We start from the raw sequence: 12,227 nt of genomic DNA on the forward strand, positions 1-12,227 counted from the left end.
ATGCAGGAAATGAACTAAGTAAAATGCTACATACAATCTTGCCATATTGCCAACGTGGAAAAGGGACATGTATTGCACATTAAGAGACAGTAAGGAAATGTTTCCTCTCTTACCATTAGTTTAGAAGTGTTAATTATAAACATTTTCTGTTCTGGAAAAATTAACCAATTGAAAAACAACTGATAACTTAAATAGAATATTTGAGCCAACTATGACAAAGAGATAGATGATCAATTGTAATGTGAGCCAAACACTAGAAAAAAAACACTAACATTCATGGTCAAAGGACATGAATGAACAATGAGCAGAAAAAAAAAATCTAAGTGGCCTATGCATAGCTGAATAAATGTCCTTTTTTGAAAATTAAAATATGTTATTTTTTTAGTCAGTTGGGGGTGGACATTCGCTTTCATAAAATGCCGATAAGGATATCAATCAGCATAATCTTCCCAAAAAGCGAATTGCCATCATCTATTAGGATGTTAACATGTTTTTTGTTTTTTTTTTCCTTCCTCAGGGGTTTACCTCTAGGAACTAATCATAAGGATTGAGATAATTTTTTAAAATATTTTTATTTTCTAAATGTTATGTTTTATAATTAGAAGGGCACAAAAATGTAACATTAAAACTTTATAGCAAATATCAACCTCTACTGGAACTGAAGTCCCTCAGAAAAATTAAGCAATCTAAAAAATAAACTTTATTTTATTATTCTTCATTATTTTTTATACGTCATCTTTTTATTTCTATTTTAATAGATACATTTTTAGTAAGTAAATCTTAAGTATAAAGCACGATGAATTTTTTAAAATTTTATTTTATAAGTTTCAAGTATACAGTATATTGCTCTTTCTCTCCTCTGGCTCTCCACCTAGTCAATACATTAATGCTAACTGCATCCCCTACGCTGTGCTCCCCATCTCTGTGACCATCTATCAACTACTGATTTGTACTTCTTTAACCCTCACCCCATTCTCCCAGCTCCCCAACACCCCTCCCCTCAGGCTGTCACCAGATTCTTTATTTCTTTTTATTGCCTTTACATTATATATTTTACAAAATACATCTAGACATACAAATGCAAGTAACTGTAGACACACACTTATTGTGAAATCTTGTCTATACAGTAGTTTTGGGAAGTGAGTCAGCTCTTCCACACATGTGATATTTAGCTGAGCTTCTGATTGGTGGAGAGCAATTCTATACTTTTGAAGTGTTGTTTATAAAAATACCCTCTAGTGCAAATAATGCTAAGAACAAGGAAGTACAAAAGTAATGTCTGACTGGACAAAATAGATGACATAATTATCAGACATTAATAGCTAAAACTATTCATAAAAGACTTGTAATAAAAGATATTTAATATATGTCTTATTCTATTATTGATAGCTACTATTTATCGAAAATCTATCTCATGCTAGGAACTTAGTATACACTAAGTCTAGTCACAAAAGAGCTGAAATAGGTTGTTACAATGCTACTTTTATTTTAAAAAAGGATACTGAGTCCAAGCAATTTTTAAGAAAAGTGACCTAAATTATAGAATTATGAAATAGTGAAGCCAAGATGATAGCACAACTCCCTTTATTATGAAAACAAGGATCTTCCTTCGAATTATTTTCTGTAGGTCCCTAGAATTATTTTCTGTAGGTCCCTTTAATGTGAACCTATTGGGTGGCTCTCTGCACCCCATTTCCAGTCCACCCAATCCCTTCCCCACCTTTCTCACACACATACTTCAATAGGAGTAGCTCTCTTTTTTCTTGGTAAGATTCAGATTGAAAACAATTGAGAATATCAACAGACAAAAAGCAGTGCACTCCACCAAATTGTACCTTTCTGTTCTCCTTCCTCCCTCTCTTCTTCCTTCCCTCTCCCACTGCCCCACTTTCTTCCTTGCTCCTTTTTTCCACATTCCTTCATGACCTCATAAAAGCTCCTTAAAGCCAAAACAAAGAATTATACAAATGTATAAAAATAAAATCAGTAAACATTTATCATGTAAGGGAAATGGAGAAAAATATTTATTACTGAATTCTACTTGTTTCTAATACCCAGAGTTCAGTTAAATTGTCTATCTCAACAGTAGCTTTGCAGCCAGTTTTCTGTAAGAAGTTATTTATTTATCTGGTCTAGGAGCAATGGTTGAAGATTGTAGCTTTATTAAATGTCATTGAGGTCAATGCAAGATTTGTGCGCTGATGGAAAATATGTCTCCCAAAAGTCTTGCCAAAATGACAATTTTGAGTGCAATTAGAGAAGCTTACTGGAGCTGCAATTGGATTTCGGGTTCAAATTCATATATGAAAGTGGATGTACTTAAATTGTCTATGACATAGAACAGAGTTCTCAACCCTGGGAGGTGTATCAGAAATTACCTGTGAAACTTAAAAAAACACACAGGCATGAGATTCACCCATACTCACTGAATCAGAATCTCCAGGAATTACCTTTGTATTTCTAATTTTCAAAAAAGCTTTGCAGGTACTATGACACATAGGATTGAGAGCAATTTAAATATGAAATCACTGAAAGTGGCATACATTTCAACATTATAAGTACATGTATATATGCATTCATACATGCATATACTTAATGTTTATATTCCAGTTCTATAGCTAATATATTAATTTGGCAGTCCCTTAGGAAAGCTCTGTCTTTCAATTGGCTTTTACTTTGTTCTTAATAGCTTAGATTTAATTTCAACCCAAGCTAAAATTTAAAATTGACAAGGTCAGGGATAATTATAATGAGACAGATTCTCACTGAGATGTTAATGTATTGAACTGAACTCCCTTTAATATTAATGGAAGCTCAATGGGGAGACGACAATGATAAGTATGTAATATGAGTTTTCTTCCTAAAATGTAAATGTAAAAAAATATAAAAGTTTTCTATTTGTTTGCCAAAGAAGTAAAAGTACTTCTTTCATCATTCCGATTATTATTTTAGAGAATTAACTAAAATTCTGTAATGGTAAACATTTGTTTCTTGTGTTTAACAGTTCTTTTAGTCCATCACCTTAAAATTAATATGCAGGAATAGATTATTATAGATACAAACTAAAGAGATGTTGAATGATTAAATATATCTTCATGAACCAGCATAATAGGAATCTACAAAAGGGTAAAGCTCTATTAATTTGATAGTTAAATTTACTCCGTACAAAATGAAAGCTTCCTTTCTAAAACTTGAAAATTAAGACTCCGTTTTTAGTAATGCAATTTATAAGGAAGGTTGCAGATATTTGGGGGATATATAATTACTAATTAAACAAAAAATTTTTGGATCTCGCTTTTTCATCTTATTATGTTATGTTATATGATATATTATATTATATTATATTATATTATATTATATTATATTATATTATATTATATTATATTAATCATATTATATTACATTAATTATATTTATTATATTATATTTCATTAATTCCCACATGATAATATAAATTCCATTTTATAGTTCAGAAAATGGGTCTCTTTTTGTTTCTACATTTAACTCACAGAAAAGTTAGGCAGAAAGGTATCATTAACTCCACTTTATAGTTTAAGAAACCAAGTAGCCTTCAGATACAGGCCAAAGTCTTCCAGCTAAAAAGTGTTAATGTCAAGACTGAAACAGAGATCTTCTGACTCCAAGTCCATAAAACAAAAGGCCAACATATAAAAACAAATCAATAAAATTTTATTTTGTATTTATTGGAAACATTTTGAAGAGATATGAATGAATCATAACATAAATTAATTATGGGACTACTTCTGAATTTTGTTTTCTAAGTGTTTTTTCCTGTTTTCCTAACTAACTTTGAGTTGGCTAACAGTAAGTTGACTTATACAATTATATAAAAGGTTACACAAGTAATCTAATTTCCTAATGATATATTTATCAACTTGTTCTTACCCTCTTCTCATGACTAGTACTTGTACATTAAGTAGTTAGCACAGTGTCTAATACAGGAAAGCACTCAAAAGTTGGCCATTTGAGGTATGCATGACCTATCATTAAGTATATTTATGAATGTAAATCAACTACCAATCATCTAAAAAAAAGTATCACAATTTGTTTGCATACTATACTACTGTATATTAGTAGAGCTTAGTATTACATGTAATATGCAAGTAAGTAGGATGTAAGTATATACCTGACAAAACTTGAATGCAAGCAAGTTGAAAGGTGTCACCATGACTATTTCATAGTTATCATCATATCCATCAGCGAAAACGGTAATAGGAAGAGAGCCTCTTCCTCTCTAATCTCACCTAATATACTCAACTATCATTCTCCCTACCTTTTCCATAAAGTCTGTAATATCCACTTAGAAATTTCAATGACTTTTTAACAGTTAATTTTTAAGTGATTCTCTCTTAATAAAAGTAAACAAATTAATAATAATTTCTAAATTATTATTTAGAAATAAAAATAAACAACAAATTAATGATAATTTCCAAAATTAAGATTTATACATCTCATGAAAATTCTACATTTACAAAATAATGTATGTTTATGATTAACAGGCTGAGATAGGAGTTGGGGGTAATAAATGAGAATGGGATTATTTCTACACTGAAATCTAAATATGAAGAGAGAAAGGCTAAGGCAAAAAACTTGATAATGCTTAACATTAATTATATAAAGTTCAATCTACTTAAATGTGAGCTTTAATTCTGCAGTTTTGTAAAAAAATCTGGCATTTATTTCTTTGTAACATACAGAATTTTAGTATACTGCTAAAACTGAAATTTAGTTTTTTATATAATATTCTCAATTATAAAATTCATTATGCCTCAGGCATAAAATTAGAGACTACCATATATTGTCACGAAGTACACTCAGTGGGTAGGAGGGACCATGAAGCCACCTATCACAAGAGAACACACACATACAAGATCCAACAACACTTATCATTGTGTCACTTCTCACATATAAATAGAAAACAGAGTGCGAGCTAGAAGGAAATTACATTATTTCATACACAAATATTTACTTCACCCAAATATCAGCTTATATGAATAAATCAAGAAAAGGAGAAAAATAAAATATTGAAAGTCACACATCAGTCAATAGCCATGCCACCCTGAACAAGCCCAATCTCGTCTGATCTCGGAAGCTAAGCAGAGTCAGGCCTGGTTAGTACTTGGATGGGAGACCACCTAGGAAGACCAGGTGCTGTAGGCATAAAAAATAAAAAATAAGGGATTGTAAACTGAAAAGGTCCTTGCAATCTGTGAGGTCGACCAAGGGTTGCCTCGCCTAAAAAAGATACTAATGATAAAAAAGTCACACACCAATTCTACAATTTTTAAGATCAGACATCTTAGTAGTTTGAACTAACGGAAAAAAAAATCTGTTGTGAATTGTGATAATTACAATCACCACATATTAAATAGTCAGTAGTGAGCCAGACACTTACATAATGAACAGTCATTCACTTAGGATATACTTTCAAAGATTTAAAAAGTGTTTATGAAATAATTATATAATCACCACTTTTCCAGAAAAAACTGGCTTATGATCAAAGCTAATAATGAATTTTAGCTACCAAAAATATTATCTTTTTTTCTGAAGAAATTGCAAGAAGTAATTAATATAGGTAAATTGTATTATTGATTCAGCGAAAGTTTTTTTAAAAACATGCATCTATTGAAACGACTTATGTTAATCGATATCCTACATTCTCTCCTCTTATTTAATTATCGTTAAAAGTAAACTATTATAGATTATTGTAGATACAAACAAAATTATAGTAATTCACTGATGTCCAAGGCACAGTTAATGTTCATGATTAGTGACAGAATACAGAACTCAGAAATAAAACCACACATATATTGTCAATTATTTTTCAACAAAGACACCAAAATACACAATGGAGAATGGATAAAAGTGGTACTGGGAAAAGTGAATATCCACACGCAAGAGAATAAAATTAGACCACTATCTTACACCACACACAGAAATCAAATCAAAATTCAATTTAAGACTGAGACTGTAAAACTTCTAGAGGAAAATATAGGGTATAAGCTCCTTGACATAGGTCTTGGCAATTATGATGATCATCATCACCATTATTTTAAATTTGACACCAAAAGTAAAGGCAACAAAAATAAACAAGTGGAACTAAAGTAAAAAGCTTCTGTATAGCAAAGGAAACTATTAACAAAATGAAAAAAGCAACCTATGGAATGAGAAGAAATACTTGCAAACCACATATCCAATAAGTAGTTAATATTAAAAATATATAAGAAATTCATACAACTCAACATCAAAACAAAACAAGGAAAATTACAAAATTAAAAAACGGGCAAAGAAACTGAATAGATATTTTTTCCAAGAAGACATACAAATGGCCATTAGATATATAAAAAAATGTTCAACATCCTTAATTAGAAGAGAAATGTACATCAAAACCATAATGAGATATCACCTCATACCTGTTAATGTCTATTATCAAAAAGATAAGAAAGAGATAACAAATGCTGCTAAGGATATGAAGGAAAGGAAACCTGTGTACACTGCTGACGGGAATGTAAACTGCTATAGCCACTATGGAAAACAGTATAGAGGTTCCTTAAGAAAGTAAAAATGAAATTACCACCTTGTTCCTGTGAGTGGGAGTTGGATACGCTGTGGTGGCTGGTGGTTTCAGGCCAGCTAGGTTTAATAGTCTGATGGGACTGGAGGTTATGCTCAGTAGTAAGGGAGATTTTTAACTTCCTTTCCTACCTGGGCAGAGCTGTAGAATGGGCTCCACTACTGGTAAAGCTGGTTGTTTGGTTGGGGGCCCAAATCAGGCAGAACTGCAGACTAAGCTCCCTGGCTGTGCGAAGTCATCAGCTGGGCAAGGTCACTGGTTGGGCTCTATAAATGGACAGAGATATTTACTGTGTTCTTTACTTGGGTACCACCACCTGCAGGAAAGTGGTCCACTAAGACCTGAACACTGGATGCTGCAGCCCCACTCCTTTTCTCCATCTCTGTTAATCCCTCAGATATCCCCAGTGATCACTGTGGGGAGAGACACAAATGGATCTCCTGGGAAGTGTCCCACACTGCAGGAAACTGGATGTGTACCTTAGGCTCTCTACTTCCTCTTGGGCCAGAACAGCCCTCTTAGTTCTGCATTGCACCTGATTGAGAGTGGGGCCATGTGCTCAAAGTGAAATTGTCCCTCCTATCCTTCTAATGTGGTCCCTCTGGGCCTGTGTGATCCAAGAGATGCTTCGATTTCATCCCAAGTTTCTGGGATTTGCACAATGGTGTCTTGTCTATGGATAGTTGCTAGCTGATCTTATGTGAAGGAGACTAAAGGTGGGAACCACATATTTTGCCATCTTGATGACATCAACTCCTCAATTTCTTTTTTTAACAGTTTGTTGAGTAATAATTCACATATCATATAATTCACCAATTTAAAGTCTAAAATTTAATAATCTTTAGTTTATTTGTAGAATAGTGCAGCCATCACCACAATACATTTTAGCATATTTTTAATATCCCAAAAAGAAACCCACAGACCTTAACAGTCAATCCTCATTAAACTTTCCTTCCCTCACCTCTGCCAGCTCTAGGTAATTGCTAATTTACTTCTGTCTCTGTAGACTAACCTATTCCAGGCATTTCATATAAACAGAATCATACACTATGTGTTTTGTGACTAGAGTCTTCAGCTTAGCATGCTCTAAAGGTAAACTCATATTGTGCAATGTATCATACTTCATTTTTATTACCAAATAATTTTCCATCTAATGTATATACAATTTTATTAATCAATTCATCAGCTGTTGGTTATCTGAGTTGTTTTCACTTTGAGACTAATACGAGTAATGCTTCTATGAACATTCATGAGCAAGTTTTTGTGTGGACATATTTTCATTTCTCTTGAATACATTCCCAAGTGGCATTGTGTGATATGGTAACTCTATGTTTAAACTTTTGAAGAGCTGTCCAAAATGGTTACACCATTTTGCAATCCCACCAAAAGTGTATGAGTTTATTGATTTCTTCACATACTGGCCTACACTTGTTATTGCCTGACTATATAATTATAACCATTTTAGTAGATGTATAGTATAATCTCACTGTGGTTTTGATTTGTATTCTCCTGTTGGCTAATAACATTGAGCATCTTTTCATGCATTTATTGACCATTTATTTACCTTTTTTGGAGAAACATCTATTTAAATACTTGCCCATTTTTTAATTGGGTAATTTGTTTTAGAGCCTATTTCTCATGTTAGTAATTTTGTTACTATTAATTATCTTTGCCTTCTTGGGCTATACCATACTTTGTCTTGGTGGGTAATACTTCTAATGTAATATTTAACTTTAATAATATTTTACATGAAAAATTAAGAAAAAAAAGTAGTGTGACTATTGTTTTTAAGATACAAATGTGAAATTTTAACAACAGGGTTTTGCTAACATTGTAAAACAAATTTAATAGATTCCAAGTTTACAATGCATAGTATTAAAGTTTTTGCTTGATTAAACTCTGTGTTAAAACAATCTCTTTCAGAATATTCTTCGTAGATAATTGGCATAGTCAGAAAACTGTAATCAGGGAGAGCTAAGGTGAAGCTGAGACAGTCAAGAAAGCTACTGAAAATTGAGAAAAAAATTAGTAAGACTCATTTTTTAACTTTAACCATGAGAGCCAGCTGGGCAAGCAACTTCAGGAGGCAAAATCCATCACTTTGGAGACCTGTAGAGGTAGAAGAAATGCAGTCAAGAACCTCACCATCTTCCGACATCCAAAAGAGTACATAAGAAGGATGGCAGCATTCTAAAGAGAGAAGCATGAGGAGGGGACAAACTACATAAAGGTTACATTTTTAACTAAGGGAGAATAAAAAAGTTCTTTAATGGACTTTAACTTACTAAATGTTCTAACGCGTATTGCACATTTAGTTATTTTTTTTCTTTCCCTCAACCCAGCAGATGGCGGTTGTGCTATAAAGTACATCAGAAACAGACAAAATAAAGAAGCTACATTTCTATGAGTTGTAGTGTGAGGTAAAAGTTGCAGTCCCACTAAGACTATGCTTAGTATTAATATAACCCACTAATACTAAACTCTGTGTAATGATAAGTATAATCTTTGTATCACAAGTTATAAAATGATCCTCATAGATATTTCTCTCATTTTATTTAACTCGAAGGCTTTAGCTTCGGTGAAAAAGAAATGAGAAACAATTAGCTTCACATAAAAGGCAGTTTTGTTTTGCTTTACAGTCATACTTTAACATGAAAACAAATTGCATGAGCTCCTCTTTAAAATGCAGATTATGCTCTGGGCGTAAGAATCTGCAATGGACCACACTTTGAGTACTGAGGCTTTGTAGCAGGTGATTCTAACTAAATGGTACTGACAGAATCATCTGAAGAACTATTTCTAAAAGCACATAGCTAATCCCATCTTGCCTTCATTCCTCACTTCTCCAAACAGAGCTGAAGACTTATCAATGGTCTTAGAGGTGAGGACCTAGTGATACATATTTTGAATAAAATCAAAAAAAGTGAAAAATGTCCAAATGATTCTAATATGATGTATTTTTCACCAGGGGTTTAAAACCATTACTTGGTAATCCTAAGAGTCATTCACGAAACTCTCAAATTCTAGACATAAACCTAAAATTATATAATCAAGTTTAAAATGAATTTACTAAATTTGGAATGACTTCAGAATGGGTAATTTTGATTTTGATAGAATGATAAATTGGAGATAGACTCTCTAGAAAATAGAGAAATGCCCCAAATCATCAAGATCTATGCCAAATTGCTTTAAACACAAGAAATGCATGAGTGCCACTAATATTCCATCGTTCATGTGATTCTAATTATAACCACTGTGGGTATGTTATCAATTTTAGCCTCATATACATTATGACATTCAATGGATAAATTAGATTATTCACTCATAACTTTATTTAGGAAGAAACTCATTCCCATTAGGAACAACTCATTTTCTCCATGGGGTATCCGTGCAGTTCCTAGGAGAAATCGCTTGGTCAATGCCAGCAGTCTGCTTCAATTTCCTACTATCCAGGGATCCTTAGATTCAAACATCTGTGAAATTTCCAATGGCTTCTTCATGCCAATGGAAAGTAAAAAAATTTCTTCCTTTGATGGTGTTTCCAGATGTTCTTAATGCTGCACATATGGCAAGGGCCATTCTTTTCTAATAAGCTGAGGTTTTCAAAGAATCACACTAGGCAACTGAAATGCGACAGACCCTGAAATCTATCCATAGATTGGCTTTATCTCAAAAGCATTTATATTCCTGACAACCAATATAATTATCCCAATACCTATATGCAAGGTTTTACACAGTCATAATGATGGAACAATTTGTAAAATACTCTTGGTTTTTGGCACAGGAAAGCAATTTAATTACTGAAAAGAAACTTTAGTTTGCTAAAATTTCCTTTTGAAATTGTATGTTTTTCTATTGTAACAGACTTTGAGGATTCGGTATTAGGAGACTTTTCAGGGACACGTAACTGGAAAAGGGAAGATGCTGTTGGCTTGATACTTTCATTTTAATGTGCCTTTAGCCACATCCTCAACTGTTCTACTCAGTTAATGTTTTTTAGTTGCATTATTATAAAAATAATAAAATTGTTTGGATGGAAAACAATGCAACTTTTCCAAATCTGTAACAAAGTGTTTAATTTAGAAGGCTTTTATCTTTTATCTGAAATATTAAAATAGTCTCCTAAACTTATGAGACCAGCATTGTCTTGTTTTGTTTTGTTTTTATTGTGGTCCCAGAACCTGCTGCAGTAGAAGCATCACCTGGAAATTTGTTATAAATGCTAATTTTCTGGCATCACTGCAGAACTTCTGAAGTAGTAATTCTGGGGTGAGACACATGACAACATATTTTAACAAGGCTTCCAAGAGATTCTGTAAGGTAAAGTTGGAAAACCACTCAATTAGACTAAAGTGCTATGACAGAAATCTGAATAATTATGGTGGGACAGTTAAGGGAGAAATTAGCTACAACTAAAGAGATCAAGAATGACTTCACAGAGATTATGATATTTAAACAATTCAGAAAACATCTTTTACAAGTTGAGAAAATTTTGATGAAGAAAAGAGTATCAGGAGAAAAAAAAAAATCAAGTTCTCACAAGAATGGACAGTGTGTTTGCGACATGCAGGGCTACTTAGTGGGAACCAATGGTAAGAGAGGGTGAAGAGAGTTGTTTGACTAACTTTTTGAAACACTGTGTATGAATTTTTTCTTTGCAGCAAGAAAAAGGCATCAGAGGCTCTCGAAGAGAAGAGTATTGCTTCTCAAAACATAACTTTGGCAGCAATGTGGTGAACAGTTATGTAAAGAGTGAGAAAGAAGCCAGTTAATCAGTTATTTTGATATCAAGCTCATGATGAGGTTTTAAATTATGATAATAGTAACCTGGCCAAATAAGGCATTAAAAAGAAGATCGCCTTCTAGTTAACATGCATAAGGTATCAACAGATCATTTCTCCCATCTTAACAATAAGAAAATGTCAGATAAACTAATAATCACAATTCTCTTAAAAATCCTCAAAGAGTGGTGGACATAAATAAGTCTGAACTAACTCAAAACAAAGAAGATCCTACGTAAGTGAACAAATAGCAAAAACACTTTATGGTCAGAAATCAGTTGAAAGTGAAAGGATGAACAAAAGCTAAATTATGTCAAACTGATCACCAGAAAGCTGGTGAATCAGACAGGGTCCATGCAGGAGACAGAAACCACATCCATAATTTGAACAGGGATAATTTAATATAAAATTCTTAATTAAAAATGTGGTATAATGTCTACGGCCATGCCACCCTGAATAAGCCCGATCCTGTCTGATCTCCAAAGCTAAGCAGGGTCAGGCCTAGTTAGTATTTGAATGAGAGACCGCCTAGGAAGACCAGGTGCTGTAGGCACAAAAAATAAAAAATAAGGGATCGTAAACTGACAAACTCCTTGCAATCTGTGAGGTCAACCAAGGGTTGCCTCGCCTAAAACAAACAAACAAACAAATAAAATGTGATATAAGAATTACATAAGATAAAAGAATTACTAAAAGATTACATAAGATAAAAGAATTGCAAGGGCAGAAAGTAGTTAATACCTAAGGTCTGAGGAAGAATGAACAGAGAAGGAACTGAGAACTTACAAGGGCCCCCCAAGAGTAAGATTTAAGCCTCTTTGGATAAGGTGTGGCTGCAACAGGAAAATGCA

General features: G+C 32.9%; 2 pseudogenes; both read left to right on the forward strand.

Moving 5' to 3' along the window:
* Nucleotides 1–5,062: 5,062 nt before the first annotated feature.
* LOC120595088 (uncharacterized) lies at nt 5,063–5,181 on the forward strand (annotated as a pseudogene).
* A 6,629-nt stretch (nt 5,182–11,810) lies between these two features.
* LOC120595218 (uncharacterized) lies at nt 11,811–11,929 on the forward strand (annotated as a pseudogene).
* Nucleotides 11,930–12,227: the final 298 nt, after the last annotated feature.

This window comes from Pteropus medius, unplaced genomic scaffold, assembly GCF_902729225.1.
Source record: "Pteropus medius unplaced genomic scaffold, Ma_sr-lr_union100, whole genome shotgun sequence".
Lineage (NCBI taxonomy): Eukaryota > Metazoa > Chordata > Mammalia > Chiroptera > Pteropodidae > Pteropus > Pteropus medius.